This window comes from Daucus carota, chromosome 2, assembly GCF_001625215.2.
Source record: "Daucus carota subsp. sativus chromosome 2, DH1 v3.0, whole genome shotgun sequence".
NCBI lineage: Eukaryota > Viridiplantae > Streptophyta > Magnoliopsida > Apiales > Apiaceae > Daucus > Daucus carota.
Genome location: NC_030382.2, coordinates 49,109,879 through 49,123,495, shown reverse-complemented (window position 1 = coordinate 49,123,495; position 13,617 = coordinate 49,109,879). Strand labels below are relative to the sequence as shown.

General features: G+C 42.8%; 1 non-coding gene across 1 annotated transcript; it reads left to right on the top strand.

Annotated features, from left to right (window-relative positions):
- Positions 1 to 8,912: 8,912 nt before the first annotated feature.
- Positions 8,913 to 9,019, top strand: LOC135150970 (small nucleolar RNA R71). The gene has a single exon (XR_010289428.1). It is a non-coding gene; the product is annotated as a small nucleolar RNA R71 (small nucleolar RNA).
- The last annotated feature ends 4,598 nt before the right edge of the window (positions 9,020 to 13,617 follow it).

Genomic DNA, 13,617 nt, shown 5'->3' with positions numbered 1-13,617 from the left:
GTAGTGTAAGCAGAGAGGTTTAATAGCAAGTCATCTATCGTGATTACACAGGGTGATAAAAATAGTTCAAGTCTACCACAAATTATGTTTCATTCACATAATCCTATGTTTACATGGCATAGTTCTAAATTCAATCATCCACTCTCGCTTCAGAAAGAAGTAACAAACAACTTAGAAGTTAGCTACTCTCCTAAGAAGAATAAGCACGGCTCATGCAAAGAAATCAACGTGCGTCGCAAAATCAAGTAATTAATATTCGTTACTAGACTACATCGATAAATCCATTAGAATCCCATGAAGGCGGTTAGTTCATAATCGAACTAATCGACATCATGGTTTCTAATGAAAACATTATAAAGAAAAGACAAGAATTGAATGGAATAAAAATGCTTGAATTAATAATAATAAGGATCACACGTTACAGATTTGATGTTCACGATCTTGCTCGAAACTGTCACTTCCTCGCAAAGAACGATCCAATACAACTGATAATGTGCTTCGATAAAAATTAACTATGATCTTGTTCCGATATTCTAACTACTTCGAGGCTAGGGTTTTTACACTTGAGAAATTAAAATGCTTTGACTAAGTCAACCGGGCCTCGTTCGCTGCGAAAATCCATCAGAAAAGCTGTAAAAATCGGCCCGGGGAGTTCTGCTGGGCGCCACCGCGCTAGACTAGCGCGGGCGCGCTAGTTGACCCGAGGATAGCGCGGGCGCGCTATAGGTTAGCGCGGGCGCGCTACTGACTGTGATGGCAGCCCTGTTTCTTCGTGTTCAGCTCGTTCTCGCGTGCATGTCCTTCCTCGCTTCTAGTACCACTTCCGTAGGTGATCACGGTTGCATTTAGCATATGCAACAAGCCCTTTAAACCCCTAGATAGCTCTAGTGGACGAGTGTGCTCTCGTGAGGGTTTGTAGAAGATGTACCCACAAAATCCCAAGTCTTGATGAATCCACAATTCTCTATTCTTGCAAATAATGCACCAAAACCAACCTAAAATGATAGAAAATCACTTCATCACCTCAACTCGTGACCTGCACAGAAAAACACTAAAAACACATCAAAAGACACTAAACACTTAAGTACAACCAACCAATTTAAGTGGAAATGAAGGCCTATAAGTGTGTATAAATACCACTTATCACACCCCCAAACTTAAACTGATGCTTGTCCTCAAGCGTCAACGACACTATACATTAATACAATGCAATGCATGAATGCAACTACGTGATGAATGAGTAAACTATGAAGTAATTGCCTTGCCAATTATAATACCTCAGATTGTGCTAATGTTCTCGAATTTCATCTCTCTCGCTACCAAGTCAATTATTCTTCTATTTACAAGTGTGGAGTGCCCGTGTGTGCAAGCATGCTCTTCTATTGAGACAAGACAAAAACTACTACTCCCACAGAATCCCAATCAAGAATCGTAAAAGTTTAAAACTAACACCCCGTCACTCACGTCCAACTAAAGCCAAGGTCCCAAAGAATGTCCACACCCTTCTATTTTATTCACTATATATATATTTTTTCTTTTTATTGGTGATTAATTGCTTGGTCTAAGGTCAGAGCGCTTCGCAGTGTAAATGCGTTACGAACACCACAAGACTTCACACACCAATTATTCACTTTATTCTAGTGGTTTATTTAACTGTGCAATGGTTGAGATCCCTAAAGATTTATGCACTAGTACCCATGTAGCGAGCGTTGGGTCAACAATCCCAAACCACGAAGGGCTTTAGGTTGTTAGGCACAAAGTCCCCTCAGACTTAATTACTCGAGTACTAATGAGCTCAACCTAGTTAATTCTACCACTTATTTTTTTTTTTTTTAGTGAATTTATTACTACTATATTTTTATTTTATTTTATTTTATTTTTTTTTCTCTTTTTTTTTTTTTCTAGAAAGGCATATCTACTCCTCAGTTCCCCCAAACTTAAGAATTACAGACCTAAGCTGAAGGGTGTTCAATTCAATCCTAGAATTCATGGAATTTCGTCTAAGTCCTATCTCAAGAACATATGTGAATTACAATTTCCAACACAAGCAATTTCCAAGTACTAACCTAGCATTGCAATCGAAACTACTAATCAAGAACTCCGCACATAACTCATCATAGGCAATTAACTTGGCTTAACTTCATAATTCATGCAAATGCTCGTGATACTAACTATGACAACTAACACCAAACATGTAAACATAAAGAAAATATGGGAAAAATAGAAAGAAAACGTGAGAAATAATCAAAGTAAAATAAAATAAAATAAAATAAAAAAAAACAAAACGTGAACTACATGAACTAACTAACACATGCAAATAACATGAACTAACTAACACATGCAAATAATAAAAAAAACTATCTAATAATATGCTCTTCCTTAGATTACCACCCCCAAACTTAAAATTTTCAATGTCCCCATTGAAAGTGATAAAAAGGCTAGAGCACCCACATACCTACTCGGAGTCCGAGTCCTCCCCCTCCTCTGCTGGAGGTGAATCAGGTGGAGGATACTGCATCCCTGCTCCGAATACCGGCCACTGAACTGTGACCTCCTGTGCCTGAAAAGCACTACCTAGAGCCTGTGTCAAATCAAAAGCAAACCTCTGGTGGATGTCATGCATGGTATCCATCCGTCTCGCTAGGCGGCGATAATGAGCATCTCCCATCGGTTCGGAGCTCCTCTCCGTCTGTGAAGTACCAGCTCCAGAAGCTCTAGGCTGCTCCCTCCTCACAAACTCTGGACGTCCCCCTGGCATCTCATCATATAAGTACCCGAGGCCTCGAGGGTGGGGAACTCCTCCATCCCACTCTGTCATCCGACTGATCGCCGAATGATCAATAGGTGTCCCTGGCAACTGTAATTGCTCGTTGGATGGCCAACGAACACCGCTCGATCGACAGAGCTTCGTAACAATTGTGCCATATGGAATGGCACCAGTGGTTCCTCCCTTCAAGAACCTCAGAATCCCCTGATGAATAACATGTCCCAGATCAATATACTTGCCCGAGACAATCCCAAAGAGCAGAATAGCTCTCTCCACTGTCACCTCATGCCCATGTGAAGATGGCATGATGTTAGCACAGATGAAGGCGTTCCACGCCTTCGCATACCGGTTCAACGCAGCTGCAGGAAAAGAAACATGTGCCGGCAAAGGAGGTGCAGTCATCTTCCAATGCGTGTCCGGTACACACATGTCATACACCAACTTCTCAAAATCAATTGGATCGTCATCAAAACGGCGTTTGGCACGCCCAATCCTCTCAACCACCCAATCTTCTTCATTACGGCGCCTGGCACGCCCCCCAATAACTCGGCGGATCGCCTCCGCACTATAATCAACACGGATTCCCCGCACCACCGTGAATCCATCGCGATTCTCCTTGGCATTAGCATAGAACTCTCGAATAATAGCCAAGGGAACCGCCTCCGGAGCCTCGCAAAAAGATTCCCAACCCCGCTCTTGAACCATGTTCAAAAGCTCACCATCCTCCGCCGTGGGTAAGAATCCCCTCTCCTTGACTAACGACTTATTCATAAGCCGTTGAAACTCGGTTCGCGCACCATCCGAGGTGAACTCAACCTCACCCATCGAGGAAGAATCGCTAGATGCGGGGGCTTGGGTGCTTGTTCCTTGTGATCTTCGGGCTCTTTTGGGTGCCATTGGTAGAGATTTAGAGTTGCAAGAGATTTGTGTGTAGTGGGTTTGAGAGATTGGATGAAGGTTGTGTGTATGGATGTGTATATGTAATTAGGGTTTAGAGAATTATAATGGGATTTGGATATGGGTTTTGTGTTTATATAAGGATTGTAGAGTTGAGTTAGGGTTTTATGGGATGTATTTCGGGCTAGGCATGCAAAATTGGGATTGTGGGCTTTTTAAAACGAAAAAAATAATTTTTGGGAGAAAATTCGCCAGTCCCGGCAGTCAGTAGCGCGGCCGCGCTAAGTATAGCGCGGGCGCGCTGTGCAACTTAGCGCGGGCGCGCTGACACTAGCGCGGGCGCGCTAGTGTCTGACACCGGAGGCTGAATTTTTTCGATTTTTGTGTTTTTGAGGTTTACAATGGTACAATGTGGTTCCAATGCGTGGGTTGCCTCCCACGAAGCGCTTGTTTAACGTCGTTAGCTCGACGTGAAGTCCAGAATTAATCCGATTCCGATTGAAGAATCGTGGTTTGTACCTCACGATTCACATTTCCGCCAAAGTAAGGCTTCAACCTTTGACCATTAACCTTAAATGATTCCTCCGGTGATCTTGCATAGATTTCTACTGCACCGTGGGAAAATACCGTCTTGACTGTAAATGGCCCTGACCAGCGTGACTTGAGTTTCCCTGGAAACAGCTTCAACCGAGAGTTATACAATAGCACCAATTGACCAACCACAAACGATTTTTGTATCAGCCGCTGATCATGCAATCTTTTCACCTTTTCTTTGTAGAGTTTGTTATTTTCATAAGCACGGAGGCGAAACTCCTCTAACTCATTGAGTTGCATCATTCGTTTCTCTCCAGCTAATTGTAAGTCGAAGTTCAACTTCTTTAGGGCCCAATAAGCTTTATGTTCCAACTCAACTGGTAGGTGACAAGCCTTGCCAAACACTAACTGAAATGGAGAAGTACCCAACGGTGTTTTATAAGCTGTTCGATAAGCCCAAGCAGCCTCATCTAATCGTAAGGACCAGTCCTTCCTAGAAGGGTTAACCACCTTCTCTAATATGCGTTTGATCTCTCTGTTAGACACTTCAGCTTGACCATTTGTTTGAGGATGATAAGCAGTAGCAACCCGGTGATTGATATTATACCTCGTCATCAAGGTTGTGAATTTCCGATTGCAGAAATGAGAGCCTTCATCACTGATAATGACTCTAGGGACTCCGAAACGGGTAAAGATTTGTTTTTGTAGAAATTGCAAGACCACCTTAGCATCATTTGTAGGTAAGGCTTTCACCTCCACCCATTTAGACACGTAATCAACTGCCAATAGAATATACTGGTTGTTGCAAGACGAAACGAACGGTCCCATAAAGTCAATACCCCAAACATCAAATATTTCAACTTCCAAAAGCATTTTAAGAGGCATTTCATTCCTCCTAGAAATATTACCTGTACGTTGACATCGATCGCAACCCAACACAAATTGATGAGCATCTTTAAACAGAGTTGGCCAGTAAAAACCTGCTTGAAGTACCCTCTTTGCTGTCTTCTCTCCGCTATAATGGCCCCCATAACCAGTGGAATGGCACTCGCGCAAAACTCCCTCAACTTCATTATTAGGAATACACCGTCTGAGAATCTGATCGACTCCTTGTTTAAACAGAAAGGGTTCATCCCAAATATACCATTTCACATCGTGAAGGAATTTCTTGCGTTGAGCATAAGAGAATTCTGGAGGAATGACCTTACTCACTAGATAATTCACAATGTCAGCAAACCATGGCTCTTCTGCTTCAACTCCAAACAACTGTTCGTCTGGGAAGAATTCATTGATTAGAGTGTTGTCGGTAGTTTGTTTGCTGTGATCTTCTAGTCTGGATAAATGATCCGCTACCTGATTTTCTGTGCCTTTTCGATCTTTAATTTCCACATCAAATTCTTGGAGCAATAAAACCCAGCGAATTAGTCTTGGTTTAGAATCTTTCTTTGAAATGAGATATCGAATAGCTGCATGATCAGTATATACCACTACCTTTGTTCCAAGAAGGTAAGACCTGAACTTCTCAAAGCTAAAGACAATAGCTAGAAGTTCTTTTTCAGTAGTAGTATAGTTCAATTGTGCATCATTTAATGTTTTGCTGGCATAGTAGATAACATGAAACACATTGCTTGTTCGCTGGCCCAGTACAGCTCCTACAGCATAATCACTGGCATCACACATTAATTCGAATGGTTTACTCCAATCAGGTGCAGTGATGATAGGTGCTGATGTCAACTTCTTTTTCAAGATTTCAAATGCTTCCAAGCACTCCTCATCAAATTTGAATGGAATGTCTTTCTCTAACAGATTGCAAAGAGGTTTAGAAATTTTCGAGAAATCCTTGATGAACCTCCGATAGAAACCTGCATGACCAAGGAAGCTTCGGACGCCCTTGACTGAAAGTGGTGGAGGAAGATTTTTAATTGTTTCCACCTTAGCTTTATCGACTTCTAGTCCCTTGGCAGATACCTTATGCCCCAATATGATTCCTTCTTGCACCATGAAATGACATTTTTCCCAATTGAGAATCAGATTAGTTTCCACACAGCGCTTAAGAACCATTCTAAGATTCGTGAGGCATTCGTCATAAGATGTTCCAAATACAGAAAAGTCATCCATGAATACCTCCACATTGATGCCGATCATCTCTGAGAATATTGCCATCATGCACCTTTGAAAAGTGGCTGGTGCACCACATAAACCAAAAGGTACTCTTCGGAATGCGAAAGTACCATAAGGGCATGTAAAGGTTGTCTTTTCTTGATCTTCCGGGGAAATAGCAATTTGATTATAGCCCGAATACCCATCTAACAGACAATAGAACTCATGGCCAGCCAACCTGTCAAGCATCTGATCAATAAAAGGCAGAGGGAAGTGATCTTTTCTTGTAGCTTTATTCAGCTTCCTGTAGTCCATGCAAATCCTCCAACCCGTGACAGTTCTAGTTGAGATGAGTTCCCCTTTTTCGTTGGTTACTACTGTCATTCCTCCTTTCTTAGGCACGCATTGTACTGGACTCACCCATGAGCTATCTGAAATTGGATATATGATACCTGCATCAAGCCATTTAAGAATCTCTTTCTTTACAACCTCCTTCATGATAGGATTTAGCCTTCTTTGTTGTTCCACTGAAGGTTTGCTTCCTTCTTCAATGAGAATTTTGTGTTGACAAAAGGAGGGACTGATGCCCTTGATATCAGCTATGGTCCAACCAATCGCTGTTTTGAATTCCCTTAGCACCCTCAAAAGTTTTTCCTCTTCCTCACCTGACAAGTTAGATGCAATAATAACAGGAAGAGTAGAACCTTCACCAAGAAAAGCATACCTTAAGTGATCCGGTAGTGGTTTAAGTTCAAGTTTAGGTGCTTCGATTACTGATGGTTGTAGTGGTTTGTGATCTTCTTTTTGTTCCTCCAAGCCAAGAGATTCGACAGGTGGTTCAAAATTCCTTCTCCAAGGTGATGAGTTAAGGTGATGGATTTCTTCCAATTCTTCTTCACTGCCCCATTCCTCATCATTTGTAAGGATCGCTTCCAATGCATCATCCTGTAAAACCCGCTTGCTATTAGCTTCTGCTGTAGTATCAAGTACATCCATACTAAAACAAGATTCCTCATCGGTTGGTAATTTCATTGCATTGAATACGTTGAACGTGACCGTCTGATCTTGTATTCTCATTGTAAGTTCCCCTTTTTGGACATCGATCAATGTTTGCCCGGTGGCTAAGAAGGGTCTACCCAAGATGATAGGAATCCTTTTGTCTTCTTCAAAATCAAGAATCACGAAGTCTGCTGGAAATATTAATTGATCAACCTTGACTAGCACATCTTCAATTATACCCCTCGGATGTGTGATCGAACGATCAGCCAACTGTAAAGACATATTTGTTGGCTTGAGCTCTGGCAGGCCAAGTTGTGTGAAGATAGATAGAGGCATCAGATTGATGCTAGCTCCCAAATCGCACAGACACTTATCAAAAGAGAACTTCCCGATGGTGCAAGGAATAGTAAAGCTTCCCGGATCCTTAAGCTTAGGTGGTAATTTCTGTTGAAGTACAGCACTACATTCCTCCGTTAAAGCCACGGTCTCTAACTCTTCGAGCTTTAGCTTTTTTGAAAGAATCCCCTTCATGAACTTGGCATAACTAGGCATTTGCTCGAGTGCTTCAGCAAATGGGATGTAGATGTGAAGCTTTTTGAATACTTCTAGGAATTTACCAAATTGCTTATCCAGCTGCTGTTTTCTTAACCTCCTAGGAAATGGAGGTGGTGGATATACTGGTTTTGACATCGGAGCAGCTGCAGGAATAGCCTTATCCTTTTCAACAGTAGGGTCGGTGCCAATTGTATTTGAAGGAACTTCTGCTGGAATTTCTTGCGGTTCATCACCCTGATCTTGTACTAATGTTGAGGTAGGCCCTGTTGTAGTTTTTCCAGATCTCAGCGTAATGGATTGGACTTGCTCCTTAGGGTCCCTCTTACCTGGTACCTCTGTATCACTAGGGAGATTCCCCTGTGGTCTGCTTAGTAAAGCGTTAGCTAACTGACCGACTTGTGTCTCCAAGGCTTTTAAAGTTACTGCTTGACTCTTGTACATGAGCCTTAGCTCTTCCATGTCAGACCTTTCGTTAGCTGATTGCCCATGATTCTGAAATCCCGGGGGGGTGTGATATGGCTGTTTAGGTGCATACTGTTGTGAATTTCCAGCCTGACTGTACTGTTTAGGTCCCTGTTGAAATCCTTGTTGAGGTTGGTTATACCCCTGGTTATTACTCCAGCTGAAATTAGGATGATTTCGGTTGTTAGGGTGATAAGTAGCTGGAGCAGGCTGTTGACCTCTCTGAAAGTTGCTCACAAATTGTGCTGATTCATTAGAAATGGCACACTGATCAGTAGCATGAGTACCGGCACATAATTCGCAAATAATGATTGGCTGTTGAATTCCTTGGTGAGCCAGAGAGTCGACTTTCATCGTGAGAGCTTTAAGTTGAGCTGCTATAGCTGTAGACGTGTCAAGATCAAGAATTCCGGCTACTTTCCCTTGAGTAAGTCTTTGAGTAGGGTTCTGATATTCATTAGCCGCCATCATTTCAATAAGATCATAAGCTTCTTCATAACTCTTAGCCCATAGCGCACCTCCAGAAGCAGCATCAAGCATAGGTCTGGATTGAGGTCCAAGACCATTGTAGAAACTGTTTATTTGCATCCAATCCGGCATACCATGGTGGGGACACTTTCTTAGCATCTCTTTATACCTCTCCCAGGCTTCACAGAATGTTTCTCCTGATTGTTGAGAGAATTGAGATAGAGCATTTCGCAGCGCAGCAGTCTTTGCCATGGGGAAGAATTTAGTGAGAAATTTCTGAGCTAGATCTTCCCATGTAGTAATCGAACCAGATGGTAAAGAATGTAACCATCCCTTGGCCTTATCTTTCAGTGAAAATGGGAAAAGTCTTAACTTCACAGCTTCATCAGAGACGTCATTGAATTTGAAAGTGTCACAGATCTCTATAAAATTCCGTATATGCATATTGGGGTCTTCAGTAGGAGAACTGATAAGTGGTATTTATACACACTTATAGGCCTTCATTTCCACTTAAATTGGTTGATTGTACTTAAGTGTGTAGTGTCTTTTGATGTGTTTTTATTGTTTTTCTGTGCAGGTCACGAGTTGAGGTGATGAAGTGATTTTCTATCATTTTAGGTTGGTTTTGGTGCATTATTTGCGAGAATAGAGAATTGTGGATTCACCGAGACTTGAGATTTTGTGGGTATATCTTCTACAAACCCTCACGAGAACACACTCGTCCACTAGAGCTATCTAGGGGTTTAAAGGGCTTGTTGCATATGCTAAATGCAACCGTGATCACCTACGGAAGTGGTACTAGAAGCGAGGAAGGACATGCACGCGAGAAAGAACAAGAAACGAAGAAACGGGGTCACTGTCACAGACAGTAGCGCGCCCGCGCTACAGGGCAGCGCGCCCGCGCTATCCTCGGGTCAACTAGCGCGCCCGCGCTAGTCTAGCGCGGTGGCGCTCCGCAGAAACTCCCCGGGCCGATTTTTACAGCTTTTCTGATGGATTTTCGCAGCGGTCGAGGCCCGGTTGACGTAGTCAATGCATTTTTTATTTCTCGTGTGTAAAAACCCTAGCCTCATAGTCGTAGTTTGAGTAGAGTCTAATATCGTAATCATAGTTTTAGTTTTATTCGAAGCACATTATCAGTTGTATTGGATCGTTCTTGCGAGGAAGTGACAGTTTCGAGCGAGATCGTGAACATCAAATCTGTAACGTGTGATCCTTATTATTATTAATTCAAGCATTTTTATTCTATTTAATTCTCGTCTTTTCTTTATCATGCTTTCATTAGAACCCATGATGTCGATTAGTTCGATTATGAACTAACCGCCTTCATGGGATTCTAATGGATTTATCGATGTAGTCTAGTAACGATTATAATTACGTGATTTTGTGACATATGTTGATTGCTTTGCATGAGCCGTGCTTATTCTTCTTAGAAGCGTAGCTAACTTCTAAGTTGTGTGTTAATTCTTTCTGAAGCGAGAGTGGATGATTGAATTTAGAACTATGCCATGTAAACATAGGATTATGTGAATGAAACATAATTTGTGGTAGACTTGAACTATTTTTATCACCCTGTGTAATCACGATAGACGACTTGTTATTAAACCTCTCTGCTTACACTACCGCTATAGAGATATAGGGTCTGAGCTTTGTTGGTGTGCATGAGATTTCTGTCTTAATTGCGGATTTTGATTGGTATGATATGTGTGCAACGAGAGTTGGCATGTATTACTTTCGTGTTGTCTGATTAGGATCAACAGTCGCATGTTAATCAGTAATTTCAATTCTAGATGAATGCGATAATGAAGTTAGAATCCCATGTGTTTTCCTATTCTGAATTTGATTAGTAATTTTAATTATTAGTATAAAAGAACCCAATCCTTGTTAATTGTCTTAGCAGTGATAATTGATCATACATTGTTGCATAGGTGCGTATTCTTAATTCACCAGTCTCTGTGGGATCGAACTTAATATATTACTTGTGATCGCGTACGCTTGCGTGTAGATTTCACCGAACAAGTTTTTGGCGCCGCTGCCGGGGACTCGGTGTTAATTAATTAGTTTATGCACTTGTCATCAGTGTGCATTAAAATTCACTGACTAGGATTCTATTCTCTTCTCACTTTTCTTCTTTTCTTTATTTCAGGTACTTGGATCGCGTTTTTACTAACGAGTTTTCGAACCCGTAAGAAGCAATGGATTCATCTTTTTCTTCTGATTCTGAAACAATGGATTATGCTAGGACAGCAGTTGGTGAGGCATCCCGTGAATTTTCTCGTTTGAAAATCAATGATAATCAGGCTGACACAATTGAACCAGCAATATCCGCCAGTGGCATTCGTATCAAGCCATCAATCATTCTCAAGCTGCAAGATACCATTCAATTTGGGGGTTCTGTTCTTGAGGACCCAAATCTACATCTAAGGAATTTCGAGAAATTCATTACTGCATTGGACTTCAATATCGGACCTAAGGATCTAGTGAAACTGAGACTCTTTCCATTCACGCTACGTGATGTAGCACGATCGTGGTTTATCTCTCTCTCGGCAAGCACTACTAATAGCTGGAACAAGTTGGAGAAAATATTCTGTACAAGGTTTTATCCTCTAATCAAAGTATCAGCTATCAAAAACACTGAAGGCAAATTCTCTCAATTCTCGGGAGAATATCTTTGCCTAGCTTGGGACCGATTCAAGAAGATTCTCGAAAACCTCAAGGAAGATGACATGCCTCCTGGAATGGCAATTAATTACTTCTACAGGGGTCTTAATAGTCAATGTAGAGCAGAGTTAGACGTAGCAGCTGGAGGAAGTTTGTGGAACAAAAACTTCGATGATGCTTACGAACTGATAGAGAACCTGGCCGCTGCTGAGCACAAAGATCTAAAGTGGAAGATTCCAAAAGAGGAAGAATCGGAGGAGGATGAAGCGGTCGAAGTCACTCAGGAAGTCCAGATGACTAATTGGCACAGAATCAGAGCTCACTCAGACTCAAACTTTAATGCATGTGGAGACACTTGTCCTCTATTCTCTGCCAGTGCGAGTAACCAATCTGCAATTCAATCACCTGCTGATTCAACACTGAATGAAGCACAGTACCGAAGAATAATCAGGCGTATTGACGTGTTGGAGGAACGAATTGGTCGCTTTGCTGATATACTAACGGATTCTCTTGCTGAAGCATTCTTGGCACTAGACGTCAATGTTACTTGGGATTCGTTTGGTTATGGAACGAGGTATCCTCCACAGGATACTTCATCGGAATCTGATTAATTCTGGACTTCACGTCGAGCTAACGACGTTAAACAAGCGCTTCGTGGGAGGCAACCCACGCATTGGAACCACATTGTACCATTGTAAAACTCAAAAACACAAAAATCGAAAAATTTCAGCCTCCGGTGTCAGACACTAGCGCGCCCGCGCTAGTGTCAGGCGCGACCGCGCTAAGTTGCACGGCGCGCCCGCGCTATACTTAGCGCGGCCGCGCTACTGACTGCCGGACCAGCGGATTTTTCCCCCAAAAATAGTTTTTTTTTTCGTTTTTAAAAGCCCACAATCCTAATTTTGCATGCCTAGCCCGAAATACACCCTCTAAAACCCTAACTCAGCCCTCCAATCCCTATATAAACACAAACATATCTCCAATTCCCATTATAATTCTCTAAACCCTACCTATATATACACATTCATACACACAACCTTCATTCAATCTCTCCAACCCAATACACACAAACCTCTTACAAATCTAAATCTCTACCAATGGCACCCAAAAGAGCAAGAAGATCACAAGGACCGAGCACCCGAGCCGCCGCATCTAGCGATTCTTCCTCGATGGGCGAGGTTGAGTTTACCTCGGATGGTGCGAGAAACGAGTTTCAACGACTTATGAATAAGTCGTTAGTTAAGGAGAGGGGATTCTTGCCCACGGCGGAAGATGGTGAGCTCTTGAACATGATTCAAGAACGTGGTTGGGAATCTTTTTGCGAGGCTCCGGAGGCGGTTCCCTTGGCTATTGTTCGAGAATTTTATGCTAATGCCAAGGAGAATCGTGATGGATTCACGGTTGTTCGGGGAATCCGGGTGGATTACAGTGCGGATGCAATCCGTAGAGTCATTGGGGGGCGTGCCAGGCGCCCTGATGAAGAAGATTGGGTGGTGGAGAGGATTGGGCGTGCAAAACGCCGATTTGATGATGATCCGGTTGATTTAGAGCGGCTAGTCTATGATATGTGTGTGCCGGATACACGTTGGAAGATGACTGCACCGCCTTTGCCGGCACATGTTTCGTTTCCAGCAGCCGCGTTGAACCGGTATGCAAAGGCGTGGAACGCCTTCATATGTGCCAACATCATGCCATCGTCACATGGGCATGAGGTGATAGTGGAGAGAGCGATTCTGCTTTATGGGATTGTCTTGGGCAAGTATATTGACCTGGGACATGTTATTCATCAGGGGATTCTGAGGTTCTTGCGAGGAGGAACCACTGGTGCCATTCCCCATGGCACAATTGTTACCAAGCTCTGTCGATCGAGTGGTGTTCGTTGGCCATCCAACGAGCAATTACAGTTGCCAGGGACACCTATTGATCATTCGGCGATCAGTCGGATGACGGAGTGGGAAGGAGGAGTTCCCCACCCTCGAGGTCTCGGGTACTTATATGATGAGATGCCAGGGGGACGTCCCGAGTTTGTTAGGAGGGAGCAGCCTAGAGCTTCTGGAGCTGGTACGTCGCAGACGGAGAGGAGCTCCGAGCCTATGGGAGATGTTCATTATCGCCGATTAGCGAGACGGATGGACGCCATGCATGACATCCACCAGAGGTTTGCTTTTGATTTG